The sequence below is a fragment of the Aythya fuligula genome, chromosome 2, assembly GCF_009819795.1.
Source record: "Aythya fuligula isolate bAytFul2 chromosome 2, bAytFul2.pri, whole genome shotgun sequence".
NCBI lineage: Eukaryota > Metazoa > Chordata > Aves > Anseriformes > Anatidae > Aythya > Aythya fuligula.
This window is the reverse complement of record NC_045560.1, coordinates 139,974,537-139,991,243: the sequence shown is the minus strand read 5'-3', so window position 1 is coordinate 139,991,243 and position 16,707 is coordinate 139,974,537.

Below are 16,707 nucleotides of genomic sequence, written 5' to 3'. Positions count from 1 at the left end.
GACGCAGAGAACTGCAGGCTGATCAGCTTCACCTTGATCCCTGGGTAAGTGATGCAGCAAATTGTTCTGGAAGCTATTTCTAAACATATGAAGGATAAGAAAGTAACTGGGATTAGTCCACATGGATTTAAATGGGAAACTATGCACAAACAATCTGAAAGCCTTCTACGATGACATGACTTCCTCAGTGGATGATGGGAGACGGGCTGATATTGTTTATTTTAACCTTAGCAAGGTTTCTGACACTGTCTCCTTTGATGTCAGACATACTGATGTGTACAAGCTAGATAAATGGATAGGGAGGTGAACTAAAAAACAGCTGAACTGTTGGGGTCAAGCCATTGTGACCAGAAGCATGAAGACCAGCTGGTGGCCAGTCACTAATGGTGTCCAGGGGTTAATAGTGGAAGCAATATTGTCTATCATCTTCATTAATGACCTGGATGCTGCGTCAGTGTGCATCTTCAGAAAGTTTGCAAAAACTGTGAGGAGTGGTTGACAGATCAGATGTCTGTGCTGCTGTTCAGAGGCACCTGGACAAGCTGGAGAAATGAACCAAGAAGAACCTCATGAATTTCAACAAAAGGAAGTGCAAAGTCATGCTCCTGGAGAGGAATAACTCCATGGACATGCTGAGGGGCAATCAGCAAGAAATCAACCTGGCAGAGAAGGACCTGGGTGTCCTGATGGACAAGATGACATCAGTGAGGCTTTGCAGCCAATAAGTTTGATCCTTCACCTCTGTTCAACCCTGCTGAGACACATCTGGATACTGCATCTAGTGCTCATCTTCCCACTGTAAGAGAGATATGGATATATTCAGCAAAGGGCCTCAAACAGGCCACAAAGGGACAGGAGCATTGGGCATGTGAAGACAGGTTGAGAGCTTGGGCTGTTCAGAGACAGGACAAGAGTCAATCAGCACAACTGAAACACAGGGAATTCCATCCAAACACATGAAAGCACTTTTTTAGTGTGAGTGCATTTTATTGACTTCTCAATTGTGAGTATAAATGTGTGCTAGACTTTTAAGTGTGTTAGTAGCTGCTTAATGTTTGTGATTTAATTTGCGGTTTTATGTAGACATATAATTCTTCATTAATCTATCCAGTTAGTGAAAAAACAAATAAACAAAAACACCCCACCATTTTATTTATGAACTATCAAACTTCAGAGGCAAGATGTGTTAACATTATTAACAAGGGAGAAAAATTTATGGGTTTATAGATACTTGGAGTTAAGAAAATATTCCCAAGCCAGGTAATCAGCTCATTTTTGGCAACATGCTGGAGACCAGTTCTATTAAGGTGCTTGAGGACACAAAAGCATTTTTTGCAACAGACCAAGAAGGTGTGGCATTAGAGACCTAATTTGTAAAGGACATAATCATTAGATATGCAGTCACATAGAGATGTTATACACAGACAGAACTGAAGAAATGCAATTCTCTTCCTCCTGCCAAATCTTTCATAGTTTTATGCATCTTGCTGTTACAATCAGGCATAGCTGCTTCGTTTGTCTGTAATTTAAGAAAGATAAGGGTATTGTCAACACGTAAGGATTTGAATATGAAATTCTGGATATGTTAGTTTTCATCTGGCAGAGAAGGGGAAAAGTTCTCAAAACAGGTATACAACATGCTCCACGTTGTTGAATTTACTCCTAACATCTAATCTAAATCTAAATCTCCCCTTTCAGTTTAAAACCACTCCCCTTTGTCCTATCATTACCTGCCCATGTTAAAAAAAAAAAAAAAAAAAAAATGTTCTTCATATTTTTTATAAGTTCCCTTTAAGTATTGAAAGGCTGCAATGAGGTCTTCCTGGAGCCTTCTCTTCTCCAGGCTGAACACCCCAGCTCTCTCAGCTTTTCTTCATAGGAGAGGTGCTCCAGCCCTCTGAGCATCTTCATGGCCCTCCTCTGGACCTCCCCTAACAAATTCACATGCTTCTTGTGCTAGGTACCCTAGACCTGGATGCAGCACTCCAAGTGGGGCCTCACAAGGGCAGAGCAGAGAGGAGCAAAGCAGAGCAGAGCATTGCCTCCCTCCACATGTTGGCCACTCCTCTGTGGATGCAGCCCAGGATGCAGTTGGCCTTCTGGGCTTCAAGTGTGCACAGTTGTCTTATGTCAGCTTTTCATCCACCAGAACCTTGCATGGCCCTCTTTGCATGGCAGCCCTCAATGTGTTCTTCTCCCTGTCTACGCTCATTTGTGAGATTGCCCTGACCCAGGCACCGCACCTTGAACATGGACTTGTTGAACCTCATTAGGTTCACATGGGCCCACTTTTCTGGCTTGCCCAGGTCCCTTTAGATGCTATCCCTTCCTTCTGGTGTGCTGAGCACACCACTCAACTTGGTGTCATCTGCAAACTTGCTGAGAGAACTCTTGATTCCACTGTCTATGACATTGATAAATATATTAAACAGCACTGGTCCCAAGACAGACCCCCAAGAAACACCACTCCATCACAGGCCTCTACCTGCCATAGAGACATTGACTACTCCTCTCTCAGTGAGGCCCTTAAGTCAATTCCATATCCACTAAATGGTCCGTTCTTCAAATCCATCTCTCTCCAATTTGGAGACCAGGATGTCACATGTGACATACATTGGGAGCACACTACTCGTGCTCCCAATCCCTTCAACATCTTTCCAAAGGACATAAAGTCCCTTTTCTTATTTCAGAGTCTCTTTGTTGCAGCTTCATTTAACCCTACATGAAAGAGTAGGAATGGGTGGTAGTCTTCTGGCTCCACCAGTCTTGGAAGCCTTGTTGTAATACCAAGAATGCAGACCCCAGGCATCAAACCTCTCTGGAGAGATTATCTGGATGACAAATTGGTGCCTAAGCGTCTCTTAGAGAGGAGTCTCCAGTTACTAGCACCTTTTGTGCCTTTTTTTCTGGCACTGTTTCTGATGCAGGTGGTTGACTGGGCCAATTTGGTATGGTTACCCTTTCCTAGGTCTTTACCATTACTCACAAACTCTCCTTTACCCAGCCCTTTATCCAGCATTGTATCTGTTGTGTAGGGGCACTTCAGGAACAAGGGGAAAACATTTCCTCCTGCTCTGAGCAAAGATGAGGGTCCAGTCTCCCTTGTCTTGTGAGTCAGTCAAGTTTTTCAGTTCAGGGCTGGAAGCTAGCTTACCTTCCCCTTGCCAGGACTTAAAGCAGAGCTGTTGCTCTGCCCATGTCAGCACTTAAAACCAGTTATCAACCTTTTCGGATCCTTTTGCAACACAGAGGGTTTTAGATCTCAGTCTCAGAGGACTTCCATAAACATTTTACTTTGTATTTCTGGCATTTTCTTATTATTTTAGGATCCATAAAGAATCCTGTGTGGAAAAGCACTCTGTGGGAGGCTGATCATACAACTTGCTCAGTAAATGTCATTATCAAATTATTCTCAGGTTTGTAGATGAGAAAGCTAGTTAGCATGGGCTAAAATTACCAAAAACATGCTGGTAGCTGAGCAAAATGTGCAGTCATGGGACAATACTCAACCTTAAATTAAACTGGCTCTGCTTAGTTTAGAAGTAAAGCAGTAACCTGTGGGGTTATTTTGCATATATTTAAAGTGATTAGTACTTGTCGTGGCATTTATGTTTACTATATATATAATATCAATAATACAGTATGCACAAACCTGCTCAAAATATTTTGCTCTATAGAAAAAAATCTATAGACAGAATTTGACATTATTAAATATATTTATACATACAAATATATAAATAAATCTTTACATTGTTTTTAATGTTCTTGACAGTCACTAGCAATAAATAAAGTAAAAGTGTATTTAGAGTAATTGTAAATAACAATACTGTATGATTAATATTTCTCTATAAATTTAAAACATTTAATCTTTTCAGTTTGTAACCTCAACTATCATAGTTTCTGCTTTACTGATGTGTTAATGCTAGTTGCACCTTAAACTTTCAAGCTTTTCAATTCATCCCTGAACTCAGCCTTGACAGAACAATTTATCAGTACAGTAAATATGCACTAATATGGATAATATTAATGGGCATCTCTTTTTAATACCTTTAAAGCCGTTATACTAATCTAAGCCTTTATTTGCCTTTCTGCAACATTTTATTGATAACTCTGTTGCCTTTAAATGAAATTCAGGGGTTGCTAATGGGAAGAGCTTGCAGTTTCTTATGCTTGCAGTTTCTTATGAAGTTCTACAAATGAGACACAGAACTGCTAGAAGGTTGGTTTTCCTTTAGCTCAGGTCCATGTAACTCATGGAGTAAATCAAAATATGTAAAACACCAATGGTAAAATATGTAAAACACCAATGGTATGATTTTATGGTTATTGCTCTATGCAGCTCTGGTGTTTTCACATTTCTCTCATTATTAAATCTAATCTTTTAAATGTATCAATGTTTTTCAGTAGGAAATATGCATATTTTCTACTTAAATTGAGAGGCGAGATGGGTAGAAACAGAAGGTGGACCCGTTCTAGTTTGTATGTACATAGTTATTCTATTTTTGAGGTGTTTAGATTCCCTTGATGATAATAGTTCTTGGGAAGATAGGAATGCTTTCCAATGGTGGCAGAAAAGTCACTATCAACTACAGAGTCTGTACTTCCCTTTACAGATTCCATCAGATGTACTGTACTTACACTAATCATGTGGAAGATATTACAGCAGTAGTAATAGGTTAGGTGTGATTCCAGTTACAATGCCTGCACAGGATAAGAATTTTTAAAGCTTCAATTTGAGACAGCACGAAGCTGAAAACTGAAGACATGAAGATGATGATCAATAGACATGACACCATTTTAAATGACAAGGGCAGAAAAACTCGTAAGGCAAGAAGAAAGGAATGGATGACCTTGTAAAAAGGCACAGATAATAATCTATAATCTATAATGCCAGCTACAACTGGGAGTGTGGGTCTGCAATGTGTAGGCACAAAAAAGTATCATATATTTTCTGTGAAAGGGAGTAAAAAAATGATTTGAACTGTAATTTCAAATTTCACACACAGTGAGTTATTGTAAATAATTTTAGAGCCCAGTTCTTGAATGTACTTGAGAAAGAGGTTAAAATAGTTTTGAAAGGTGAGGAGCAATGCAGTCTTAAAATGTAATTGAGGACCTTTTCACAGAGAGGTCTTATCAAGACATTTTTCACATTTATTTGAAAAAAAAAAAAAAAAAAAAAGCAACAAAGTAATGTAAATTACCTGACAATCCACAGGGAAGGATTTTGATCTAGTTTACATTTCTGGTCTTTTTTTCATTAGTGAGACAGAAAATAGTACACAAAATACTTTGGTTCAACTGTTGCTAAACTTTGAACAGAATATAACATTGTCAGAAGATCCATTAGAAGGCCATATTTGCATTTCTCTTTTGTTCTTCCTTTGTGCAGTTCCATGCATGAGAGTTTAGGAACTTACTTTTTCACTTGAATGTGCATTGCCCTTTCCCCCACATTACAAAAGATGTATTTGAATCTCTTTCATTGTCAAAAGTATTGCTGAAAGAGCTGGAACAAAAGTAATGTTGTGTATTAGTAACCAAGTTAAGCAGAGGCAGTTAACATCTATTTTAGAAGCCAGCCAACCTCTGTGAACTCTTTCCAGAATGGTTTGAATTTTGTTTTTTTTTTTTTTTTTTTTAATGACAGAACTAGTTGTGATAGACTAGGAGGTGCTTGTAATAACATTATGAATACCCTTTCTTGATTGTGTTATTATACCATTCATGTTCTTTTATGCTGAGGTCAACAGCAGCAATGTCAGGAAATATATCCCAAAGAGGAAGAAGTATCCTGATGTATCCCTCTGAAAACACTGGGTAAATATACAGAGCATTTCACTCCAAAATTCTTTCTTGGCTTCTGGCATACCAGATTTCTCCAAGAGCAGCTGAATGAGTTGAGGTGGTAAGAAGGATTTGGGGTTACAAGATCTTTTTGGAAAGCACCTGGAGAGCAGTCTGGCATGCAAAAATCCATAATTGGACAAGGGACGGGTTGGGATTATCCTAAAGCAAAATGCAATCGCATAATTCCCGTTTTTAAAATTTTCCAGTTATTATGCTGACTTCTGCAGTTTAAAGGTGTGGATTGACCTTGTGACTCACTTTAAGGAAATTCTTCACTAGGGCAATCACAGAAGTTTCGAGCTAAATCTTGGATTTGCTCACAACCTTGGAAGTGCTGCACCCCCAAGAGAGAAAACTCAGGCCATAAACATGCAGGTATTGGGGATCTCAGCAGGGAAGGCAGAAGCACATCGAGCTCTGAATCAGGCCAGAAGTCTGTTGGCCCTCAGACAGGTTGGGTTTGAGAAGACAAAATGTTTCCTCTCTGCATGCTTGAAATTCAAATTGATATTTGAGTTGGAGAGGTTCACAAACAGACTCAGCTGGCTAGCACAGTAAGAGGTAGAGACCTGTTATAAAAATACAGCATGCTTCTGTGGTTTTATGTGAACAATAAATAATATATAATAAAGACTAATTAACTATGAGGGTTCTGCAAAACGACAAAATGTACCGGTCTTTTCTTTGAACTATATGAATGTTTTACACAATGCACTACTTTCTCATTTGACCTTGCAACACATTAGTACTCCAGCCCTTGAATTTTGTAGGTCAGCTGCTGAGCCATAGCAGCAAAGGGTTTCAACATGAACTGGTATGTTGTTTATATTTGGTTACAAAAAACAAACAGGATCCAGAGCTGCTGTCTGCCAAACCATGACATTGCCACCTGACTATTGGCTATGCATGATTAGCAAGCAAATGTGGACACTGGGAGTCATAAAAGGAGAGCGGCAAATACCAGGAAAGGACATTTGCTGCATAAACGCCCATCAAAATCTGCCTTTTTAACAGACTGAATGCAAATTGCTCTTATCCTGTCAAAATCATCTCCTCAAGCCACCACCCAGCAGTGAAAATACTTACGAATGTGAAGATCTTTTGCCTTTGCTTTTGGCTACTTGCACAAAATAAGGATTTTGCTTCCCATCTACTGGGAAGCATACATTGATCAGCCTGAGTCACTTATGCAAAGTAAAGCTGCTCCACATGGGACGTTGTAGTGCAGCCTTTCACAAGCAAGTCCATAGCAGATTGCAATCACACAATGGGTAAATTCTCACAATATATTGGTTGTCCAATTTGGATCTAACCCTAAAGAAATATGTCCAAAATTGCAGAAATACCATGCACCTGTTTATCCAGCCTAAGCATCCCTGCCACTGCTTACTTGCCTTGCTTTATTGTATTGCATCAATAAATAAGGGACAGAATTGTCTATGGATAGCAAAACACAGGTTGAACGCTGCCAGACTCCTAATGGAAAGATACTCAATTCCTTTTTAACCATAAACATAAATCATGGAAAGAAAGAGAGAAAGAGAGAGAAAGAGAAGAAAGAAAGAGAAGAAAGGAAGGAAGGAAGGAAGGAAGGAAGGAAGGAAGGAAGGAAGGAAGGAAGGAAGGAAGGAAGGAAGGAAGGAAGGATAGCAGTAACTACCAAACAACTCTTGGAAGTTATTAGATGACCCTCACTTTTACAGTAACTATGTTCCCAAATATTGTTTATAAATAATTATCAAACCATGCCACATTTCGGTATGCATTCCACTGTTTTGCAGGCTTTTTCTGGGGGAACCAAGTGTGTTTTTTCAAGCTATGCGAGAATTATTGAAAACTTTGAAATTTCTGAGCAGTAATAATATTTTTCCAGCATTCCTTGGGGACACAACTGCTGTTGATCAAGCAGGTTCACTCTGCTTGCTTGTTTTCATCATGCTAAAGCAATCAGTACCAATTCCTGCAACAAGAGCCTGCAAATCCAGCAGCTCTCCTTCTGCAATCGAAACAAGAGGAGCAACTGTTTTCAGATGTTCACAAAACAAATTAAACTCTAGGTTTCAGTCACAAAATCTGCATCATTTCATGGTTTCCTTCCAAAGAGACCTACTTAGATAAGTTTTCTTAAATACTATTCTATATTATCTGGCAACACTATGCAAAGAAAAAAAAAAGTGAATCTTTTCTGCATAAACCTTATGAAAGTAGCAGAAAAGTTACAGCTGCTCTGTAGACGTAAGGTGATACGTTTAAACCTATTTTTAAATTTTACAGATGTATGTTTACATATTTGCTTAAGCACATGAGTCCAGTCCTTGTTGTTCCATGGCAACAAAAAAGGAATAATGAAATCCAGGCCTAATGGTGCTATAGATATTCACTCCAGTAAACCTGAAGCTGCATGATTTGTCACTCATGCATTTATCTATATATGGTGAAGTGGGTAAACACTGCATAAAATGTATTTTGTGCTTCCCCGGTCTTGGACAGATTAGCACAAATTAAATTTCACACTAATCTGCCCATGGTCAGGAGTGCTACATTAGGAGTGAGGAGGATTCAGCTAATTGTAAAAAGAATATTTTGCTCTATGACAATGATCTGTGAATATAGCAAATATATCCTGGAGAGCTACCTCTATCTTTATCAATACTAAATCAATAACAAATGATGAAAAATATCTGTGCATGGGAAAACATCATGTTTCTTGATATTATTTTAATTTGTTCACCAAATTTGAAATAAGTTTTCTTTTTTCCACTTCAGGTTTGTTTAATGAGTGTTCAATATTCATTTAAATTACACTGCTTACTTATGTTTGACCACCCAAGTCACATGGCATTTGAGTCACATAAGTCAAGACTGAAGAATATACTGAACTGCCAGAAGAGGGAAGTCCAGGATCAGAAGTTCCTTCTTCAGATAAAACACGAAACGACATTAGGAGTATGAAAACCCTACAGACTACTACCCTTTTTAAGCAAACTTTGCTGAAGCAGAATGATGCCAGGCATTTTGGACAAATTAGTATGGATGTAATACATACAGCTTGTTCCATCTCCGGTGTTCATACTGATTTTATTTATTTATTTATTATTGTTATTGTTATTGTTATTATTAAAATCTGGCTTATTGCTTAAGAAAAAAATGTAAATCTCCTGAAATTAACTAATAAAGTTTTGGTCTGCTCTGTATTTGGCAGAATCAGGGATAAAATCATGCATGTAGTAGCACTGGCCATGCGCAAGGCAAGGCTCTTTCTTATAAGAAGATCCACAGCAGCAGCACTGCAGACATCCACGGCAAACCAGCATGTCCACTCACCCTGCTCTGGGAAAGGACCACCTCAAAGCTAGACCACCTGCCCCTCAAAGTAACAGTGAAACAATCAGGTCTCTCACCATGTGGCTGAAGTTCTGACTAATTTGAAAAATGGTATTTAGAGTACCCCAAATATATTTATTTTGGCTTGAGACTAAATACTTGGATATATTTGTGCTACACAGTAGGGGAACTGAGATAATATTATACTTTGTTTTGTAGACTTAACTTTCCGGCAACAAAACTTAACTCTGTGTTCAATTATAAGCCAGGCTTTTTTATGACTTTCCAGAAAATATTGCACAGTTAAAAATCAGGAATGGTGGTATGTAAAACACTGATAAATAAATGTTAATGACTCCTCATCTTCTTCAAAGAGAAATTTCTGTACAGTTTCTGAGTAGGCAAACACTAAATACACACAGAAAACATCATAAATAATAAAAGACTTTCTGAAATGTACTTACAATACTCTGAATAGCTTTAAACAAAAGCTGTTAGACATTAAATAGCAGGGCTTTCCTCATACAGACTTCCCTGTATTTGTAGCTATTGAATATTTAAATTTAAAGACAAGACATAGCATTAAGAATTCTACTTTAATACATTTGTAGAAGCACATCCTCCTCTGATCCTTGCTCAGAGATGATTTTTCCATCTTTTCAGTGTAATGTGGCCCATGAGGTCTCTCCAAGCCCTTCAGAAAACCTCCACAGCCAGCACTGAGCCCTCCCAGCACCCAGCAAGAAGCATCTCTGAATCTGCTGCAGGATCCATGGAGAGCAGAAAAGGTGCTGGGTTGTGACTCATTCCTCCTTTGGTCAAGTCTTTGCTAGATAGAGGATGCACAGACTCCTTTTGACATCTAAATTTGGAACTCTTCCACATTGCATGCTGCCTTGTCTTAGAATGAATGGATGCAAACTGCAAGGAAGCAGCACACTGGGAAACACATCTCTGCACCTTCAGGAACTGCTTCTGGTTAACACAAGCAGCCTTGTCACACCCATTTTGGATTGGTGTTGGGTCCTCCTATGTGATTTCCTGTACAGAAATACAAGGTCTCACCATTGAAAAACATGTCTTCTCCTCACCGATCTTGATTTTTTCTTTGCGTTCAAGAAAGTCAGAACAAAGGGTATAAGCAAACTTTGATGGTGTCTTCATTCCTTTCCATGCAATAAGGGACTTCTTCAAATGTTTTGGTAAACATTCTAGGTCTCTTCCAGAAATACAAGTCGAAAATAGTAGTAAATCAGACTAACTGATAATTAGAACATTTACAGAAATCTGCCTGGGATTCTCCTTGGGAAATGTCCTGTTTGAACTAGGAATACATATAACTGTGTTATCACTCATATTTTGGCCAACAGAAGTATGGGTTTCCAAGCCAAGATCCATTCATCTCAGTTTTCTCTCTCACTCCTTATGAACATACACGATTGCTTGCCAGTGTCCAGTATTTATCCTTTAAAACTTCTTCCCTTCCCTTTTATGGACTGGCACAGCATTATGCTGATGTGTTAGACGAAAAGATTGCATGAGCCAGTCACATTTTTCAGCAACAAGTTCTACTGAATTCACTAGATCATGGTGAGATGTAGCCTGGAATGCACATTAAGGTATTAATGGAGTGTGTATGCCTGATATCAAGTTTTCATGCTGAGCTGCACTGGTGTTAATCTAGTTTGATTACAAAGCCTAATGTAAATTCTTAGACAGATATTCTATTTTAGCTGAGAAACGAATGCTGACAGTTTACTGTGAGATGAAAAATGAATGCTGACATTTTATTCTTACATGTTTATAAATCAGTTTAAAGGTTAAGAGTCATTAAAGTGGGCAATCTGAAGAATCCATATACATAAACAAAATATTCATTTTGGATAACTATATATGTCCAATGTCATTCACAAAAGATAAAAGTCAGATTAGAGAATGAGGGGGAAAATGCAAATTTAACAGTATTAGTTTATCTCTTAACTGGAAACTGAATTACCTGATTGATAGGCCTTCTGATCAAACTCACAATATACTTTACTTTTCTTTTTTTTTTTTCTTGTTTGTTATTTACTTAAAAAATAAAATATCTTCATGACAATTTGTAAAGAATAAAGATTAACCCCTCCTTTCCCGTATGACACACACTGATTAGAAGCATTTGCCTGTAGCTGAACCAATTTTGCAGTCACTCTGGACATGACAGGAAAAAAGCTAATCAGTATGGTCTATGCTAGGACACATTATAGTAATAATTTACATTTTTATTTTCATTCCTAATCTCCTTGATATTACCAGAGCTAAGAAATAGTCATGGCTTCCTTATGTACTTCCAAGAAAAGGTCTAAATCATGCTCTGAGAAGAACTCAAATGGCAGTTTTTAATGACTGACGAAGGTAGCCTCCAAAAGAGAACTGGATTGCAGAAAGTAAAATTTATTTGTGGGTTTTACTGAAACTCTGGTGGAGACAGGCAGTCTAGATGAGCATATCCAATTCACCATGATAAAAATAAATAATGGAGGTTACTACAACCTTCCTCATCATATTCTTACATTGTGTAATGTAAAATGGTTTCTTTGTAAAGGGAAATTGAGGAAAATACCAATCCTTAAAACTGTGAAAGGCAATTGACTTTGTGAAACAGAAGGCCAAAACTCCAGAATGATTTTCATACTTGAAAATATAATGTCCAGCAATGTAACTTTAGTTGCCTCTGCATAGCTTTTCTTTGGTAGATTACCTACAAAGTTCCCAATTGTTTTTCAGATGTTTATGAGATTTTCCCAGTACAAATATGGTACTTTGCATCTTCTTTTACCCATTAACTAATGAATGAGAATTACAGAGATAATATACATGACCAGAACAATTTAGATTAAGCAATTTCTATGTTCTGTGTTTCACATATGAATCAGGAAGTGCATCCAATTACTTGGAAGTTATAGTTGCATTTCCCAGTTATTAAACCATATTTTAAACGCACCCAGAAAACCCCAAAAATAGCTATAGTCATGGAAAGCTGTGAGCACAATTTTGGGTATTTTTAAGTGACTTTTTCAATTAATTTTGCCTGTTTCTCAACAGCCTTGAATTACCTTCTTAAACAAAATTACTTAAACTTTATTTTATGAATGTGTTTTACTCTTTAAATGTCTCATAAATAACTATCTGATTGAAGCTTTACAGAGGAGGTACTGCAAATAACAGTCACTCTAAGAAATATCCAGAAAGGATATTCTCACTTCCCATAAGTATTTTTCCATAATTCCTCCTTCCTTTTTTTCCCCACAGAGATGTGTCCTAAAACTAAGGAGGCACTGTTGATCTTGTCTCTCTGGTGACAGCAATAGGACCCGAGGGAACTGCACGAAGCTGCATCAGGGGATGTTTGGGTTGGATGTTAAGATAAGGTTCCTCACTGAGAGAGTAGCCCAGGTGCCTTTTAGAAAAGGTTCCCCAGGGAAGCAGTCACAGTGCCAAGCCTGCTGGGATTCAAGAAGAGTTTGGATACTGAAAAGGAAGATGAGGGCAGATTTCATTGGTCTCTACAACTACCTAAAAGGAGATTAGATTGAGGAGGGTGTCAGCCTCTTTTCTCACGTGACAAGTGATAGGACATGAAGAAACAGTCTCAAGTTTCTTCCGGGGAGGTTTAGATTGAACATTAGGAAGAATTTATTAACGGAAAGGATGGTCAAGAATTGGAACACGTTGCCTGGGGATGTGGTGGAGTCACAGTTCCCTGGAGGCAGTAAAGAGATATGCGGACATGGCATGAAGGGACATAGTTTAGTGATGATATTTGGTTGGTGAGGTTGATGGTTAGATTTGGTGATCAAGGTCTTTTCCAAAGTAGATGACACTATGATTCTATGACTAGGGAAATAAATACCATCCAAACCCAGAAATCTTCTTGATGTTTAAGTAGGTCATGGGTGGCTTGGTGTTCACAAGTAGAAATATCTTCTGAGCTTACCAGTGTTGAAGCAGCTTCCCTTCTCCAAAGGGAAGTTATAAAATGGACTCTGCAGCGCAGGTCTGGAAAATGTTAAAAGTGAACATAAGTGTGACACATAAACTTTATGTTCTACTGTAAAATATTCGGGGATCTGCCAGCAACAACAAAACAAAACAAAACAAAACAAACAAACAAAAAACAGAAAAAAAAAAAACATTAAATTAAAAAAAAAAAAAAAGAGAAAAAAAAAAAAGAGAAAAAAAAAAAAACAATCAAACAAACAAAAACAAAACAGGGGCATAGCTAAATTGAAATTCACTTTCAAATTCCAGACAGTCCTCATTGTTTTCTTCACAACTCATTTACCCAGCTCAACATTCCAGCTGGCATTCAGACTGTTGTTAGGAAAAGTTTAGGAGATGAGCTATTGAGAAACAGTCAATCTTGGTAAGTAAGGCCTTTCATTTCACCTTTACAACAACATTATTGCTTTTTCTTAAGCAATCACATGCAAGCAATTCAAATGTAATCCTTTCTCTGAACCCCAACAATAAAGTATATATCCTACTTTATGCAGAGCTGTTCTTTGCCTGACCGCTACATAAGCAGCTGCCAAACATAATAAACACTTGCAGTGCAGGTATATCATTACATTTGTCTGCCATGATGTCTTGATTAAATTGACCTCTTGTTATTCAAAAGGCTGAACAGACATCTGGAATAGCATGGTGGTATGGCATACTTGTGCTTTATATATTGAAAGTATTTCAAGCTTCTGAAAACTGTTACACAGAAGATAGAATTACCATCTATTCAAGTCTGAAGTTTGTGTGTTGGTTTTTAATGATTATCTTTAAATACTTTGCACTGTAATAAAATGAAAATATTGTTCATCAGAGATAAAGAACTTTTATGCTTCATGTTTAAACTAGATTATTTGCTTAGGAAGAAAACATTTACCACCATTATATCTGGAAAATAGCAATACTTTTCATTCATATAATACTTTATGCCTGAGGAAGAATATATTTTTTAAACATGTCCACTGTTCAGGATCTGAACCGCTCATGGCTGAACCAGTAAGATTTCATCAGTGTGTCAGTGATTATATTCATTTAAGCCAAATTTCTCTATTTTCTATGTCCCATATCTACTTCTCCACAATAGAATCATATAATCATTCAGGTTGGAAAAGACCTCTTAAGATCATCAAGTCCAACCATTACCCTGCCAAGCCTACCTCAAAACCATGCCCCTAAGCACCACATCCACACATCATATGAATACCTCCAAGGATGGCGACTCAACTATTTCCCTGGGCAGCCTGTTCCAATGTTTCACAACCCTTTCAGTGAAGAATTTTTTCCTAATATCCAACCTAAACCTCCCCTGATGCAACTTGAGGCCATTTACTTTTGTCCTATTGCTTATTGCTTGGGAGAAGAGACTGACCTTCACCTTGCTACAATTTTCTTTTAGATGGTTGTAGAGAGTGATAAGGTCTCCCTTAAGCCTCCTTTTCTCTAGGCAAAGTAACCCCATGTCCCTCAATCTCTCCCCATAAGACTTGTTTTCTAGACCCTTCACCAGCTTCTTTGCACCTCCAGCACCTCCAAGTCCTTCTTGTAGTGAGGGGCCCAAAACTGAACACAGTATCTAAGGTGCAGCCCCAAGAGAGTACAAGGGGACAGTCATTCCCTAGTCCTGTTGGCCTGCTGGCCACACTATTTCTGATACAAGTCAGGATGCTGCTGGCCTTCTTAGCCACCTGAGCACACTGCTGGCTCATGTTCAGCTGGCTACTGATCAATACCCCTTGGTCCCTTTCCACCAGGCAGCTTTCCAGCCACTCTTCCCCCAGCATGTAGCATTACATGGGACTGTTGTTCCCCAAGTGCAGGACCCAGTACTTAGCTTCATTGCACCTCATACAGTTGGTCTCTGTCCATCATTCCAGACTATCCAGATCCCTCTGTAGAGCCCTCCTACCCTTGAGCAGATCAATACTCCTGCCTTACTTAGTGTCAGCTGCAAACTTACTGCTGGTGCACTTGATCCCCTTGTCCAGATCACTGATAAAGATATTAAAGAGAACTGGACCCAGTACTGAGTGCTGAGGGATGCCAGTAGTGATCAGCGTCCAACTGGATTCACCACAACTCTCTGGGCACAGCCACCTAGCCATTTTTTTACCTAGTAAAACATAAGCATGTCCAAGCCATAAGCAACCAGTTTCTCCAGAATAATGACAGGGGTAACAGTCAAAAGATTTACTTAATTATGTGTAGACAACATCCACAGCCCATCCCTCATCCACTAAGCATGTCACCTTATCATAGAAGGAGATCAGGTTCATCAAGCAGGACCTACCTTTCATAAACCCATGCTGACTGGGCCTGATCACCTGGTTGTCCTTCCTCTACGTGCCACATTGATGGCACTCAAAATGATCTGCTTCATAACCTTCCTTGGCACTTAATTCAGATTGACAGTCCCATAGTTCACTGGGTCCTTCTTACAGCCTTTCTTGTAGATGGGCATCACATTTGCTAGCTGCCAGTGCCCCTAATCAGGGGACCTCCCCTGATTAGTCAGCTTCCCCTGACATCCAGTAGAATCATGTAGTTAAGCTGACCCACTGAATCTGAACTTAAACTTCCTGAATGAACTGTTTTTGTGAGGTGACACTCAAAGGGTATTCAGAAACATTTGTTATGTCTCACAGTACTGCAGAGAGGAACTAATTTTTCTTATGAATTCCCACCATGTACAGGGGCATTACCTAGGAATCTTCAAACCATGCATTACTTCTTGTGGCTTCTTCTAAACAGAGGCCAAGATAAATGTTACATCTCACTTTTCCCTCAATTACATGGTTCCTCAGTGATGCTTCAGAAATGAGTTTGAAAAAATACTTAAGGTAGCTCTTAAGAGAAAGTTTCCAAATGTACCTTTAAAGAAACAGAGACCAGCAGCTGACTAAAATTGTATATGAATGTTCACACACCTATTAAACTAGAAAGTATCCCCATACTTTCCTGGAACACAATTTTTATTGAGAAGAGCATAATCATGGATGTATAAAAAATGGTTCATCTGCCCTTTAAAATGGGAAGGCAACGTTCTTGAAACCTGAGGAAGACTTTACTGTATCTTTGCAGCTGGATCAGCAGTGACATTCATGTCCCCCAAAGATGTTGCTTAGAATGAGGAGCAGTTACCCTCAGAAAATATAAAAAGGGGGTACATCTTACATTGTCTGAGAGAGACTTAAACCATTGGAAGATGCAGACTATCGAACTAGTGATGGGAGATGTCACTTTACTGTGTATACTTTCTGCCTATCTAAAAGTCCATTAGACAGACCAGCTGTGGATACAGGCCTGAGCAGACACTGAGATAGGTTTCTATAGATTTACATTGGTTCTCAAACAGTGAATTTTTAATATGTATCATGAAAATTGCTGTCAGGTATGTCAGTACTAGTGCCAAGGAACACACATTGTCCCTTTGCTGTGTGTGATCCCATACCTATATTGCCAACGGCAGAAGGAAAACTTAAATCCTATGTAGAA